Source organism: Rattus norvegicus, chromosome 7 (genome assembly GCF_021556685.1).
Source record: "Rattus norvegicus strain SHRSP/BbbUtx chromosome 7, alternate assembly SHRSP_T2T, whole genome shotgun sequence".
NCBI lineage: Eukaryota > Metazoa > Chordata > Mammalia > Rodentia > Muridae > Rattus > Rattus norvegicus.
Genome location: NC_141540.1, coordinates 142,374,257 through 142,390,998, shown reverse-complemented (window position 1 = coordinate 142,390,998; position 16,742 = coordinate 142,374,257). Strand labels below are relative to the sequence as shown.

Sequence of the window (16,742 nt, the reverse complement as noted above, 5' to 3'; positions counted from 1 at the left end):
GGGGTTTGAAATCCCATAGGATGAACAACAATATCAATCAACCAGACCTTCCACGTCTCCCAGGGACTAAACCACCAACTGAAGAATACACATGGAGGGAGCCATGGCTCCAGCTGCATATGTAGCAGAGGATGGCATTGTCAGGCATCAATGGGAGGAGAGGCCCTCGGTCCTGTGAAGGCTGAATGCCCCAGTGTAGGGGAATGCTAGGGTGGTGAGGTGGGAGGGAGTGGGTTGGTGGGTGGGTGGGGGAGCACCTTCATAGAAGCAGGGGGAGGGGGAACGGGATAGAGGTTTGTGGAGAGGAAACCAGAAAAGGAGATAACATTTGAAATGTAAATAAATAAAATATCCAATAGAAAATTACTGGAAAAAAATAAAAGAAAGAAAGAAAAAAATTGTAACCAATGGTGCTGGGTTAATACCTCACAAGTTGATCAGATCTTGAAGAAAAATTATTTAATGAAAATGAAGGAAATAAGGGCTCCCCAAGAGACCATCAATTCAGAATGGAGGGTGAGGGGAGGGTTTGAGGTGAGGGCACCTGGGAGGTGCCGGTGGGTATAAGATAGAAAGTAATGAAATTCTATTTTAATTGTAAAAGTTTTCAAATGCAATAAAAACATGAGCTTACATTTAAATTATAGTGTAAGAACAAATGAAGATATACGTAGTTGGGAGAGGGAGCAGTAATGATACCTAAACAGACCTTGTATAGCTGCAGACTTTCTCCACGAAAAAATATTTGCTAGCAAAACACACATGGAAAAGGTTCACATGTTGAAAGCTTGCTTTATTTAGCAGTTTCCAGAAAGCAAAGAGAAGAGACTACATCACATGAGCACAGACTCTACTTGTGACTGTGCTGTCATAGTTACTAACAGGGAGGCTTATGACATTGAAAGGTGGGTTTTCTCTGGCCATTGGAAACTAAAAGGGAGGTGCCCATTTCTCTTTTTTTATATTTTATTTTATTTTTTTATTATCTTGAGTATTTATTTACATTTCGAATGTTATTCCCTTTCCCGGTTTTCGGGCAAACATACCCCTAATCCCTCCCCCTCCCCTTCTTTATGGGTGTTCCCCTCCCCACCCTCCCCCCTTTGCCGCCCTCCCCCCAACAATCACGTTCACTGGGGGTTCAGTCTTAGCAGGACCCAGGGCTTCCCCTTCCACTGGTGCTCTTACTAGGATATTCATTGCTACTTATGAGGTCAGAGTCCAGGGTCAGTCCATGTATAGTCTTTAGGTAGTGGCTTAGTCCCTGGAAGCTCTGGTTGCTTGGCATTGTTGTTCATATGGGGTCTCTAGCCGCTTCAAGCTCTTCCAGTTCTTTCTCTGATTCCTTCAACGGGGGTCCTGCTCTCAGTTCAGTGGTTTGCTGCTGGCATTCGCCTCTGTATTTGCTGTATTCTGGCTGTGTCTCTCAGGAGAGCTCTACATCTGGCTCCTGTCGGCCTGCACTTCTTTACTTCATCCATCTTGTCTAATTGGGTGGCTGTATATGTATGGGCCACATGTGGGGCAAGCTCTGAATGGGTGTCCCTTCTGTCTTTGTTTTAATCTTTGGGGAGGTGCCCATTTCTTGAGAAGGAACCAGACAATATTTCCAGAATGGAGAGGACAGAGACACCCTTTCACAGGCACCTCAGAGACAGAGGATAGGGAGGCAGGAGCCTGAAGACCAAAGGCAACGTGAAGCACCAAATATCAGTGAAGTGTGATGCGAGCTCAGAGGGTGACTATCAAAAGCTGAGCCAGGTGAACCCATGGAGACACAAGGAAGAGCAAGAAGACGCAGGTTCCTCAGACACAAGCAGAGAGCAGAGGTGGGGTGCAAGAAGTCCCTGTACACAGAACTCTGAGCCCAGGGCTCTACAGCTAGGGTATCCAGGGCGAGTGACAAGCTCTGATGGTTGGGACTTCATTGCCTGTAGCTCTTTCTGCCTGAGGATGTGTTGATGGTGGTTTTGGTGTTGTAAAGGCTGCTACAGGAGCCAAGGCCAACCCTGTTGCCTCTGCCACTGCCAGCACTGAAGCCGCCTCCAATGCTGTGGCTACCACCATAGGAGAAGCCACCTGCCTCCTCCCAGGCCTACGCTGCTGCTGCCACCACCTGCACTGCCATAGCCATTGGACATGGTAGACTGCACCACAGCTGTGAAGGAGGAAGAGGATACCACAGAAATGGTGAGCACAGTGTGACCAGCTGAGCCAGTCACAAGGGCAGGAAAAGGGGTGTGCGGGGACTGGCGAGCAAGATGCTTACCGACGTTGACTGGTCTAGTGTAACCATGCACCCTAGGAGAAGAAAGCAGCAGGAGAGAACCAGGGAGGCATCTCTACAGTCTCTATGGAAACCTTCCATCTGATAAAGGTTCAGAGAATTCCTTGCCAAGAAACCACTGTGGCCACAGCCCGTGATCCCTCATCTTGTCCACAGGAGTTGGAGGATATAATTACCCACCTGCACTCCTCCCCATCCAGCAGCCTCCTGTAGGTGGCGATCTCCACATCGAGGGCCAGCTTGACATTCATGAGGTCCTGGTACTCCTTCAGCAGCCTGGCCATGTCCTGCTTGGCCTTCTGCAGGGCGTCCTCCAGCCCTTCCAGCTTGCCCCTGGCATCCTTCAGGGCCATCTCCCCATGCTGCTCAGCCTCGGCAATGGCAGCTTGCAGCTTGGCAATCTGGGCAGAGACAGCAACCAAAGCAATCGTGGAGAGCGCATCTCTACAGAGCCTGAGCCACACCCATCGGTTTCCAGTGAGCAAGGGCTAGAGGACAGCAACAGGGCCAGCGTCCCCTCCATTTCTCTGAGTACCCACCTGCTTCTTCACGTGGTCGATCTCAGACCTCAGCCTCTGGATCATGCGGTTGATCTCAGAGATCTCCTGCTTGGTGTTGCGCAGGTCGTCCCCGTGTCTGCCAGCTGTGATCTGCAGTTCCTCATACTGAAGTCAATGGAAGAGAGAACATTTGTGTGACTGTCACATGCAGAAGCAAATCCACCTCTAAGTGTCACGCACTTTCGTGGATGAGTTGACTTTTCCTCAAGAGAAGCTTTAGGAGACCTCAGACTCCATAGCTCCCTCAGGAAGAGAAAATGTTTTCTAGTGTCTACTGAGGACTGGTGTTCAGAGAACAGCTCAAGCAGAGAAAGAGAAAGCATTGAACGCATTAATGGGAACTTCAGTTCTTCTCTGTGTTCTTTATCATCATTCTATAACTCAAGTATAGTACATTTGCTGTGAGAACACCCCAGATTCTCTTCCATGGGTGTCCAATATTAAAGCAGAAACTTATGGAGTCCAGGATGGTTCCCACACATCCTGATCTGCCTCTAACCCAGGACTCACTTTTGTCTGGTACCAGGACTCAGCCTCAGCCCGACTTCTCTTTGCAATTTCCTCATACTGGGCCTTGACCTCAGCAATGATGCTGTCCAGATCCAGGCTGCGGTTGTTGTCCATGGAGAGGACCACAGATGTGTCTGAGATGCGGGTTTGCATCTGAGACAGTTCCTGCAGATCGGAACGACCTATTGTCATCTCTATCTGTGTGGACTACAGAGGTTTCCAACACTTTGCACAGGAGAAAAGAAAGGGTGTGTGGAGAGGGTAGAGAAGGAGAAATTGAGGAGAGGAGCGCTTACTGCCTCAAAGACTGCTGTCAGGAAGTCAATCTCATCTGTCAGACTGTCTGCCTTGGCTTGCAGTTCAACGTTGCTCATAAAGGCAGCATCTACATCCTGAAGAAACCGTCAACAACACAGAATCTGGTGAGCTCTCTTGCCCAGATCATTCACCTCTGTCTCATGACAACCATTTCTCTGGAATGGCATGGACAGGCAAAGCCATGTCTGACCTTTGCAGAGAAACCCCTCCCTGTGATTGGTGAGCTCACCTTCTTCAGGGTCATGAATTTATTCTCTGCTGCTGTGCGCCTATTGATTTCATCCTCATACCTACAAGAGGAAGTGGCCACTACATTGGAGTCAGTTGGTGGATGGCATCAATGGTGGCCTCTGACCCAGATGCCACCTGGATATGTTTTTCCTTTGTCCTAGCCTTTATCTCTTTGCCAATTAGTTGTCATTTTCATCTCTGTGCCCACGCTTTCTTAATTCAGGGAGTCCATGCTTATCGTTGTGCTTCTGTTTTTATAGTTTAAGAAACTGGATTATTCCTTCTGTGTAACTCACTTGCTCTTGTAGTCCTCCACCCTGTTCTTCATGCTCCTCAACTCTGAGTCCAAGGGGCCCTTCTGCCCAACAAGTCCACCTAAATTCTCAGAAAAGGAAGTCGACATAATAGGCGAACAGAGCCTCCAGTACTGGACTTATGACATCAGAGCCCAGGTCCTGCAGCAGGGCCCACTTAGTGTACAGAACCTTGTTCTGCTGCTCCAGGAACTGTGCTTGAAAGGGTCAAATGTATGGGGGAGAAGTTTGCGTGTCAGCCTTCTAGGACCCAACACTGGTTTGGTTCCCCTCTCCCGCTCTCTGCCTAAACCCATTCTGTGTTGTACCTGACCCTGGACCTGAGAGGGACATCCAGAGTGAAGCTCCCAACACTACCCCTCTACAGAATGTGAGCACTCATGCAGGGCACTGGAAGCCTAGCAGTGGCTCATGCGAGTGTGATTCAGTTTAGTGAGGTGGGCATGACTCTCAACTGCACTATATAGATATATATAGATAGATGATTATAGGTATATAGATACATTGATGATAGAGGTATAGAGGCATAGATGGATGGACAGATAAATAGATATATGATATATAGATACACAGATACACATATATACAAAGGTAAATACACACACACACTTCCATCTCACTACAATCTACTGTTGTGTGAAACCTCATGTCATCTCATTCCACCGGGCTTGCACACCTTTATAGGACAACCTCTGGAGGAGAGGAACTCTGACCCTGATTTCCAGATGCCCATCTAACTGAAGAGGACCACAAAACCAAGATTAAGAATCAACTGGAAACCAAGGCAATATCTGAGCCAAGCCTGAAGCCTCTTCCCTCCACCTCCGTTCAGCATTCAGTGCAGACACACAGGCTGCTCTAGGAAGCACCCAGTCTCACCTTGTCGATGAAGGAGGCAAACTTGTTGTTGAGGGTCTTGATCTGCTCCCTCTCCTCAGTCCTGACCCGCTGGATGGTGGAGTCAATTTGCAGGTTCATGGGTGCGAGGAGGCTCTGGTTGATGGTGACCTCTTGGATGCCTCCAGGTGGGCAAACTGGGAAGCCGGCTCCCCCATAGCCACCACCAAAGCCAGCTCCAGCACCAAAGCCAAGGCTACCTCCAGCTCCTAATCCATAGCTGAAGCTTCCTCCGAATCGGCCGCCATAGCCTCCTCCAATGCCACAGCTGCCACCTCCGACAGACATCCTCTGGGAGCTGCCCACTCCACAGAGACTCCTGCTGCCAAAGCCAGCTCCTCCACACACTGCACGGGAGCCACCGCTGCCCCTGGAGCGGCACACAGACACACTGCTGAAGCCAGAGCGGGTGAGCCCAGGCAGTCTGGCTGAGCCCGCACTGAAGCCACGGTGGCTGGTTTGACTCCGGATGACGGTTTTGGTAGACATGGTTCTATGAGATGAGAGGCAGTAGAGGAGAAGTGGAGAGAGGCAGGGCAGAGCTGAGGAGGTGAGTGTGCTGAGCTCCGGGCAGCGGCTTATATATGGTACACATGGTCTGAGCTGGGTCCTGAGGTGAGGTTGCTGAGTGGGAAGGACAGGGCAATGAGAACACCTACATTATTTGAAAATGTTATGAAACATTCAGGTTGCAGTTTTGGCTTCCTTTAGTCAAGGACAATGCATCTGTGTCTAGTGTTGACCTGATCTGAGTGCAGTAAATCAGTTCTTTATTCACTATGTCTCAGAGTTAGTCACCAACTCTAAGAAAAGTTTTGCATGTTCTGTTGAATGTCCTGCCAGCTCTGTTTTCTGCCTGCCTGCTCTTCTCTCCCAAGAAGATGCTGGAGACAACTGTCATCTTATGCTAACAGAAAGACCATAGCTGATGTGATGGTTTGTATATGCTTGACCCAGAGAGTGGCGCTATTAGAAGGTGTAGCCTTGTTGGAGGCAGTGTGTCACTGTGGGGGTGGAGAATATCTGAAAGCAGATCTCAGAAATCATGTAATTCCTCCAGTATATAATTCAATATTACATCTAAAACTAGGCTTTGTTATACATATGTAGAAATGATCTTATGTCTTAAAATATTTGCATATATATTCAGTTACCTTAAAAATTGTTCAAAGGGCTTTAAACGTTCAAGGTGGCTCACTGGTGAATAGCACTTGTTGCTCTTGTAGAAGACCTGAGTTTAGTTTCCAACACCCACATGGTGAGTTGCAACCATCCATAACTCCAGTTCCATGGAACCCCGTGTCTGTTTCTAATCTCTAATGGCACCACAGCTGTGTTACACATACTTACTTTCATGAAAATACTCCTATACATTAAAAAAAAAACAGAAATGGTTGATTTTCCAATACCCTAGTTAGCATCATTCATTTTACTATTTTGATTGTGTGAATTAGTAAATACTTTTCATTTTTGTTTTATTTATATATCAGATATTAAGTAGCCTAACAGAATTTTTAATTCCCCTATAATCGTTTTTTTTATTCCAGTAACTTCAAAATGTGAATGTTTCTTTTGTCTGCATGAATAATGCAAACCATTTATATGCCTGGTTCCATTAGAGGCCAAAAAGCCAGATTCTCCTAGAGCTGGAGTTACCAGAAGGTTGTGAGCTCTGAGCCATCATGTGGGAACTGGGAATTGAACCCAGGTCCTCTGGAAGGGCAGACAGTGCTCTTTACCGTCTCTCTGTCCCCTCTGCTAGTAACTGTGATACGGAATCCAGATTAACCGTCCTTAATGCTTTGGCTGCTGCTTTTCCACTTAATTGCCCCTGCTTTTGTTTTCAGCAATCACTGTCTACCACATCCTCTGTAAACCATCATTACTTAAATCGTGAATCTTACGATATACTTAAGCCTTTCATGAATGGTGGTACTGTCGGCTTTTCTTTTATTATTGAGAATAGTTATAGCTATCCTGGGCTTCTTATGTTCTGTATGAAGCTAAAAGTTTTCCTCTCAAATTCTGTGAAGAAGCGTGTTGAAACTTTGGTAACTTTGAATCTGTACAGAGCTTTTGGTAGGGTGGCCATTTTTACTGTGTTACTCCTACCCACCCATGTGCATGGAAGATCTTTCATCGTTTGATATCTTCTCCACTTTCTTTCTTCAGCCTTGGAAAATTTCTATTCTTTGCTTAGTTAGAGTTACTCCCAAGATATTTTATGTTATTTGAGGCTATTTTGAAAGGTGTTGTTTCCTTGACTTCTCTCTCAGTCAGTTTTTCATTTGTGTATAGGAAGGGTACTGATTTGTGAGGTAATCTTGTATCCAATACTTGCTGAAGGTGTCCATCAGCCATAGGTGTTTCCAAGGGGACTTTTTAGGGTCACTCATGTATATTGTCATACATTCTGCAAATAAAGATACTTTGACTTCTTCCTTTCCAGCTTGTGTCCCATGACCCACTTCAGTTGTTTTATTGCTATAACTAAGACTTCAAGTTCTGATAGGTATAGAGGGAGTGTACAGCCTTGTCTTGTTTCTGATTTTAGTGGAATTGCCCTGAGATTCTATACATTCAAGTTGATGTTGTCTATGGGTCTAAATAAAAAAAAAAACACCTTTGTTAAGTTCAGGTAAGTTCCTTGTATTCATAATACACCAGGGCTTTCATCTTGAAGGATGTATTATTTTGTCTTTTCTGCCTCCGATTAGAAGACTCTGTGGTTTTTATCTCTCAATTTGTCTATATGGTGGATTCAGTTAATTGATTTACATATGTTGATCCATCCCCCTCATGTCAGTGGTGTAGTGTACTTGATCAAGATGCATCCATCCATGTTTTTGGTGTGGTCTTGGAATTTGTTTTCAAGTATTTTATTAATAAATTTTCCATCTATGTTCATAAGGGAAATTGGTCTTTAATTCTCTTTCTTTGTTGGGTTTTATGTGGCTTGGGTGTCAGAGTTACTTTGGCCTAGTACATGAATTAGGCAATGTTTCTGCTTTTGTATTTTGTGGAATGATTTTAGGAGTATTGGTGCTAGGTCTTCTGTGAAAATCTAGCACAGTTCTGCTCAAAAACCATCAGGGCCTTATGGGTTTATATTTGTCAAAACCACTGAAATAAGGGCACTTAAAGACTTTAACATCCCTTCTAGCCCACCACTCTCCAGAGGATGGGGAAAGGAAAGATTAATGGGACAAAGGCATAGGTGGACCTGTTTAGGAATAGTTCTTTCAAGCAAATCCTATCTGCATTGTCAGGACATCAGCAGTTCAACTCACACAAATCAGCAGTGGTAGCTCGGCCCACTCACAAACACCATTCACGAATCAGCAACTACATTTCAGTCCAGAAGATACTGCAAGGCTCTGCCATTAGGCCACAGTCAGCAGAAGAACCAAGGAGCTGCTGGAACACCACCAGAAGATCTTTGGTGCATTTTCTCTCTATGAAGTCCTGAAAAAAGACGGTCAACAAAAAGTGGCAAGGAGAACCAACACCACACAGTTCCGTCAACTGCCCGTTGGATTATATTTATTTATGCCTTTTCCTAACATGATGTGTTCTTCAAGCGTCCACTCTAGAAAAACATCACATGCCCTTTTACCACGCAAAATAAAACAAAACAAAACACATCTCACCTCAGTAAAACAGCTTCTCATGTGTCTGCTTTGGCAAAAATCATCCTCTCCTAAGACAGTTTCCAAAAATCATGACACAACGGAGTCTCCAAAGAAACCAAAAATTTCCACTTGATATGTGTGCAAGTGTACACCTGTATAAATGCATATGTGTGTATGTGCATATTTGTATACATGTATACATGTATATGTGTATACATATATGGGTGGATATATGAAAATATCATATATTGTAAGCTAAATACTTGCCCCCAGGGCCTGCTGGCTCTCGGGAACAAGAGGATTTGCACATATACCAAGTGATGTTATGTGACCTTGTTCTTTAAAAGTATTGATTGAATAAAGATGCCAACAGCCTATAGCCGGACACAGGAAAAGTAAGTGGGGTTTAGTTTCCTGGGCTTGGGGTGTGAGGAGGATCACTGGAGAGAAGGTGGGGAGGGGAGAAGATGGTATGGGGTAACTTAGTCCTGAAATCATGACTAGTAGGGCCAATCGGCATTAAGATCAGCCCAGAGCGAACATGGCAAGTTATAACTTGGGGTTATTGGTGGGGAAGTAGATTTTAATAGTTTAGGGGAGAGATATCTTCCCAATTATAGTGCATTAAAGGCCTATTATGAGTACAAATGTTGTGCGTCTTTTATCTGGGAACTGCATGATCGAAGGCTGGACAGAAACCCACGACTGAGATTAAGCATTTACAATGTCATATTGGTGACCCAACATGTGGCAAAAACTTAATTGTAACAAGTTGATTTTTAGATTCCCGGATTTAAAAAGAAAAGCACACTGCCCATTTAAGGCTAGGGAGGCAAGGAGAAATGGTTCCATAACAATGTTGACCTTTCCTCAAGCCTTGCAGGGTTCTGGCAAGGATTGGAAAACATGCTGGTTTGGCACAAATAATTTGGGGGGGGGGTGTTTTCAGGAGTTAAGGCATGAGCTAAAATACAGCTATGCCCCCTGAATCCATTCAATCAATGCCCGTGAGCTACAAACAGGCAGGCTAATATCCCAGCCTGGGCTCTGCTGGGTGTTGCTCTACACTGCCAAATATGCAGCATTGGCCACTTGGAATGGACCGAAGCCTAATTGCTAAGATACTGAGAGCCCTGGTTACACAACACAGCAGGCAACGTCCTGCCTCTCAGGGTGCTGAGAGCAGGGCTGCATGCCTCCCATGGTCAAAAAATCCTAGAGATTAACATGGATTATGGCGCCACACCACATTGAACAGATGCTCTCCATGAATGTGAACTCCCACAGGGAAACTGGTAACTGCTCAGCCTGGTGATGGCACATCACAGACAAACAGTGGATGGAACCTGGTGACTCTTATGGAAGAAGAAAAGGAGGAAGGATTGCAGGCCCCAAAAGGGATAGAAACTCCACAGGAAGACCAACAGAGCCAACTAACCTGAACCCTTAGGGCTCTCAGACATGGAACCACCAAATAAAGAGCACAGAAGGGCTGGACCCTAGGCCTCCCTGAAGACATGCAGCAGATGTATAGCTTGGTTTTCATGTGGGTCCTGAACAACTGGAACAGGAGCTATCTCAAAAACCATTGTCTATATGTGTGATGTGTTCTAGCTGGGCTGCCTTGTCTGGCCTCAGTGGGAGTGGAAGTGCCTAGCCTTGCAGAGACTTGAAGTGCCAGGTTAAGGGGGTAACCACTGTATCCTCACCTCCTCAGAGGAGAAAGGAATGGGCTGATAGGGGAAGGATTGTGGGAGGGGGCTATCAGAAGTGGGGCAGTGAGTGGGATATAAAGTGAACAAGTAAAACGCAAATAAATTTAAAAACTGTTAAAAAACAAAACAACCCCCCAGGCCCCCAAGACTCTAAAATCCTGAAAAACATCATATTTATACACCCATATATGCACACATGTGTGTTTTCTTTCATATGTATATACATTCATATTTTATATATGCATATATGCATTTTAATGTTTATATATGTGTGTGTATATATATATATTTGTTGAAGTAGGTTATCAGTGAATCCCAGGCTGATCTGGAAATTCCTGTGTAACAGGTGACATCCTTGAACAGGATCCTGAACCTCCTGCGTCCACATCCCAAGTGTTGGAATTTTAGGGTGTGTGCCACCATGCCTGACTAGAATATTATATTGAAAGCCCTGAAAATAAGTACCTGCCCACTACGGTCAGTATAGCCATAAAAGTTAGCTTTCACTGGTAGAGAAATAAAGACAGCTTAATTCAGTTTATAACCTATAAGTTAATATCCAAGAGGACACTTCAACGGATCATACAAAATAGAAGTAAGGCAACCAGAAACACAAAATCTTAGAAGATAAAAAAAAAAAATCACCAAGCAGAAGCTTGAACAAATGAGAAAAAGGAAAGAATCAAACATGTCCAACTCAGTAAATAAGCATTGCCTCAAAATGAATAAAGAGTTTTAAAGAAGAACAAATCCTAATAGGTCAGTCAGGAAAATAACATCAAACCATCGGTATGAGTAAATATGTCTTTAAAGTGACCCTAATTCCCTGGTTAAAAGATGTAGAGACATTTATTTTAAAAAGTACGACTTACAGAGATGGGTCAGTGGTCAATAAAAAGCACTGCTCTTGCAGAGCAGACGTTCAGTTCCCAGTGCCCACATAGGGCCCCACTATTACTACACTCGCATGTGCATATTTCACTAAAATTAACAAGGAACATTCCTCAACGTAATAAAGGTGGTTTACAATAAGCCCATAGCCAACATCAAATTAAATATATAGAATCTCAGGACAATTCCACTAGAATCAGGAACAAGGACAAGGCTGTCCACTCTTTCCATACCTATTCAATCTAGAACATGAAGTCTTAGTTAGACCAATAAGACAGCTTCGGGAGATCAAGGGGACATAAATTAGAGAGGAGGAAGTCAAAGTCTCTTAACTTGCAGATGGTATGACACTATACATGAGTGACCTTAAAAGGCCACATGGAAACACTTACGGCTGATAGGCACTTTCAGCAAGAATTGGATATAAGATTAACTCACAAAAGTCAGTACCCTTCCTATATACGAATGAAAAACTGAGAGAAGTCAAGGAAACATCACCTTTCCCAATAGCCTCAAATATTATGAAATATCTTGGGGTAACTCCTAACCAAGCCAGGAAAGACTCCTGGAATAGAAACTTTAAGATGCTGAAGAATGTGAAGGAGATATCAGAACACAGACACATCTCCTATGCTAGTGGGTGGGTAGGATTAACACAGTCAAAATGGCCATCCTACCTAAAAGAATCTATAGATTCTATGCCCACACAATCCCCACGAAAATTCTAACACAATCCTTCACAGATTTTTAGAGGAAAACTTTTAGCTTCTGAAAGACACAAAAACCCAGAATAGCTATAACTATTTTCAATAGTATACAAAATTCTGGCAGTTTCACTCTAACTGAGTGTCTTGAGCATATCTTAAGATTCATAATTTCAGTAATTTCAGTGTATAGACGACATGGTGGGCACAGTTGAGGCGGAACTTCTGGTTACATTGGAAAGTCAGTTGTGTCAGATAATGTTTTGCTGGGGAAACACCCGAAGGGCTGTTTTTCTGAAGCAGACACAGGCAAAGGATGCTTTGCTGTAGAAAGCACTGAAAGGACATGTGATGAAGTATTCTTCGCTAATGACGTGAACGTATTGCTTCACCTTACATGCATTGTTGAGCTCCTTTTGCCATGACTCTGTAGAAAGAAACACACAACAAAACACTTCTGGTGGTGTGACGGCAGCCTCTTGCTGCTTCCAAGGACTCAGGTTGATTGACAGAGGGAGGATGTCAGGTGATACAGACTCAAGTGGAGTTTTGCTAAGACAGATTCACATGCTCAGGCAAGAAACATGGCGAGGCCAGAGTCTTAGAGGACACAAGATGCTTGGAGGGAGTATAAATAGGACTCAACAAACTGTGAGAGTGGGCTGTATAGCTAACTTTGCAAGTTTTTGGTCTCCCCACTCCACTGGTCTTTGCTTCATTGACAGAGGCAGAACAAAGAACTCCTGACATCCCTACTAGTCCTGTTCCCTCCTGCTGACTTGCAGTGGTTTGGATGAAGCCAAGGAATCTCTGCTAGGTCATGCCACTGCTGCTGATTCCTATTTGCTATCCCAACACTACGGAACTGGGGTGCTGGTGTATACATGAAGTGTTTGCAAGTGGATCGAGCTGCTGCTTCTGATTCCTGTGAGCTGAACTGCTGACTTGCTAACAGCACAGATAGGATTTGCTCCGAAGAACAATTTGTAAACAGGTCCACTTCCCACATATCCTAATAACCTTTCTTTTCTACTACCTCTGGTGGGTGATGGGCTAAAAGGGAGGTTAAAATGTTTAAGGATTGGGGCTGGGGATTTAGCTCAGTGGTAGAGCGCTTGCCTAGGAAGCGCAAGGCCCTGGGTTCGGTCCCCAGCTCCGAAAAAAAGAACCAAAAAAAAAAATGTTTAAGGACTGTTACTACAAGTAGGGTTGAGAAAAACTACTTGGATTAGTCATAATGGTTAACTCTAGTTCTAATGTAGAGGAAATAGCAGATTGTGAGAGTTTACATTCTTCTTATATTAAAGAAATGCTAAATAGCATACCGACAGCCTTGCCCCTAAAATGGTTATCAAATCAGCCTCTCCAGCAAGAGCAGTGGCTGATAACACCAAAAGAAATATTGCAGGCCCTTGGGCAAGAGCAGACAGATAGTCTACCAGCCCAAGGATTTCCCCCACGTTTGCTGTAAAAAAGAAATCACGTAAATAAAGCATGATGAATGGATTTAAGAGCAATGAATAAGGTCATTCAACCAATGGGTTCTTTACAGCCTGGATTTCCTTTACCATCTTTGTTACCAAAATCCTGCTCTGAAATAATAAGAACTGCTCTGAAAGATTGTTTTTTTCTCAATTCTCTTGGATGAGGAAGACGGGGAAAGGTTTGCTTCCTCAGTACGTACTCTGAATAATAACCATCCACTAAAGAGATTCTACTGGAAGGTATTTCCATAGAAAATTACACAGGCCAATTTTATGTCAGTATATAGTGCAACAACCATTAGAAACCATCTGTGAGCCATTTCCTTGATCCATCATTTATCATTATATGGATGATGTTTTGTTGGCCGACTTTGCCAAAGATGTTTAAGGGGATATGTTTAAGGTGACACAAAGAATTCTGCCACCCTGGAGATTACAGGTTGCTCCAGAAATAAATACAAAGAATGGATTCACTTAGTTATTTAGGTTATAAAGTCAATCCACAAAAAATTCAACCACAAATGGTACTGGTCTATAGGGACCAATTTCAAACTTTTGAGGTTTTTCAAAAATTAATGGGAGATATTAATTGGCTAAGACCTACAACTGGATGAAGTTCACAGGAATTAAGTAATGTTTTCAAACATTACGCAGAGATTCAAATTTAAACAGTCCAGGATGTCTAACAGCTGAAGCAGAAAAAGAGTTAACTATGGTAGAAGAAAGTCTACAATACGGATATGTGGATAGAATTAATCCTAAGCTTGATTGTATTCTGGTCATCTTACCTTCAACACATTCTCCTATTGGCTCATTATAGAAAGGGAAGATAGTATTATGGAATGGATTTCCTTAGCTAATAAACAAAGATAAACAAAGTAAAAAAATTGAAGAACTATATAGAAACGATTTGTAAATTAATTATAAATGGTAGAATAAGCCTACGTTAACTGTCAGAAACAGATGCAGCCATTTTACAAATGCTGAGATTATGTCATTATGGGTGATCAGTGAAGATGGGCAATGAACTTGTAGTAACTACTTGGGTGAAATTAATGGCAAACATCCAAAAAGCAAACATGTATAGTTTATAAAAAGAACTTATGGAGAAGCCATGGCAGGTGATATTAAGATTCTGATCTGTGTATTTGCATGTTGTTATCAATGTTCTTAAGGGATGGATGATACTGGGCTTTGTATGTTTAAGTGGGCAATTATATCTTATCAATGGGGTCAAAGATTATTGTGTTGTGTGTTCTTTTATGTGAGGGTTTGAGTGTAGTAAAGCGTGCGGCTGGGATGTGTTTCCGCCAAGATATCTAGCACATATCTTTGGGCTCCGCAGCGCGGACCTAGCAGGGCAAAAGACAACAATACTTTGATTATGTATATATTTTTACAACAACAGATGGTGAGTCAAAGTGATGGGCAAGAATCCACTAGTAATCCTACCAGTTGAGAGAAAGTTTTTATTTTCTAAGTAAGAGGAGGCTGGCGCCATGTTAAGTCATGTGATATCTTAATTGAGGGAATTCAAACAAAGAAAGGGGAACCACCCGGGCTGGCAGGCTGTAGGTCCCCTGCAGTGTGATAAATAATGACAGATCAGAGAGTCAGAGATTAAAAGCTGCTTTTTAAAGAAGGTTGTTTAGAAAGACTTTCAGGATTCTCATATTCTTTTTAACGTGGGCTCCACGGGAATTTTGGGTTGAAATCCTAGTTAGACAAGCTACTTCTTAATTACAGGTATTATTAAAAGGTGATTGAGTTTGTTTTTAGAAAGAAGAGAGTAAAGAGATTACCTGAATCAGGTGGGGATTTTCATCCACGGTTCAGAACTTAGATAGGGAAAAATTAGTCACTACCTCCAAGTAGAGAGTTGTGATCAATGTCTGTAACACCAGGGAGAGTGAATGCAGGCATATATTATAGAAGTTATTAAGGTTAAAGAAAAATCTGTGGCTCCGGGTAGAGAGCTTAACAGATTGAGATATTTTGGGCAAAAGTCCTGGTTTGATGTATTGCTTATTGGTATTGGAATTGATAAAAGGTGTTTAGTTTGTTTTATGAATTACCCTGCTAAAGGCCATATGGCTCGTTGATGCCGGCTAGTGAGGGTTTGTGGTTACTTTTGATATCTACCACCACAGGAAGCTCAGATTCTCTTAACAAGGGCTCCACGGGAATTTTAGGTTAATTTCCTGATATCATAGAGTACAAAAGCCTATCAGGCTCATTGTTTAGCTTACTTCCTTTTTAAAAAATTGTTTAGTCTTCATGATGGGTGTGACTTTGAGTTTTATGGTTATATTGTTACTCTGGGAGAGAGTGTAAGATACAAGCTTTTCTGGTTTCAGACTAAGGAACACAGTATTTTGGGAGAAAGATTTTGTCTTTGTGTTTTTAAAAAGTGTGATTAGGCTCTGGAAATCTCACAGAGTCATACTGATCAGATTTGATAGAGGTAGACTGCCTGAAAAATGTATTCAGGAGAATCAAACAAAAAGATATCTGTATTCTAAACTTTTGACTTGAGAGTTGTATTTTACAGAGTGTGCCTACTTGGAATCCTGGTCTCAAGGACTTTCAGCTGGGTCCAGTCAGGACACATCAGCTACAGCATTTGCTTCATTCTTCCTACCCCCTACCCCTAAGGATATCTCAACGCCCATGTACAGCTTGAAGAAGTTATGGAGGAGTCGTCGCCCCAATTCCCTGGACTTTGGGGGGCTGAAAGTGGTTATTCTAAAATTGTTTTTATGAGGAATTTAAAACTGGTTGTAATTTAACCGGGAGGAATTAGCTAGATTGAATTGTACAGTCATAATCTCATTTGGTAACTAAACTAAAATCATATCTTTGCTTTGATGTAGAATTTATTTGTTAAAAGTTTAAAAGTACAAGGTTTAGAGCCAGTTTTTCTATTGTTGTCATTACAAACTTCTGAGTTGATTACACCTGTGAGTTAAGATTCAAATAGCAAAGTCATGGCTCTGAGTTTTTGAGAGTGCTTTCAAGATAAAATTTAGGATATGGGGACAACAGTCCAGATTGTCTTATATAGATAGATGGTTTTCAAAAACATCAGAAATCCATACAATTTGAGATTTAAAGTTATTTATCTTTTGTTGAGACATATCTGCCCCTACAGTTCCCCTTTGGTGGATTTAATGAAGAATGTGAACATCTCTACATCCAG

The 16,742-nt window shown here is 43.0% G+C and overlaps 1 pseudogene across 1 annotated transcript; it reads right to left on the bottom strand.

The window, feature by feature from the left end:
• Nucleotides 1–1,924: 1,924 nt before the first annotated feature.
• On the bottom strand, nucleotides 1,925–5,686 carry Krt6a-ps1 (keratin 6A, pseudogene 1; annotated as a pseudogene). Its single transcript, XR_015624423.1, has 9 exons — nucleotides 5,090–5,686; nucleotides 4,203–4,417; nucleotides 3,905–3,965; nucleotides 3,654–3,749; nucleotides 3,358–3,522; nucleotides 2,827–2,952; nucleotides 2,468–2,688; nucleotides 2,270–2,301; nucleotides 1,925–2,158 (listed from the first exon to the last, which is right to left on the bottom strand). The product of XR_015624423.1 is annotated as a keratin 6A, pseudogene 1 (transcript).
• Nucleotides 5,687–16,742: the final 11,056 nt, after the last annotated feature.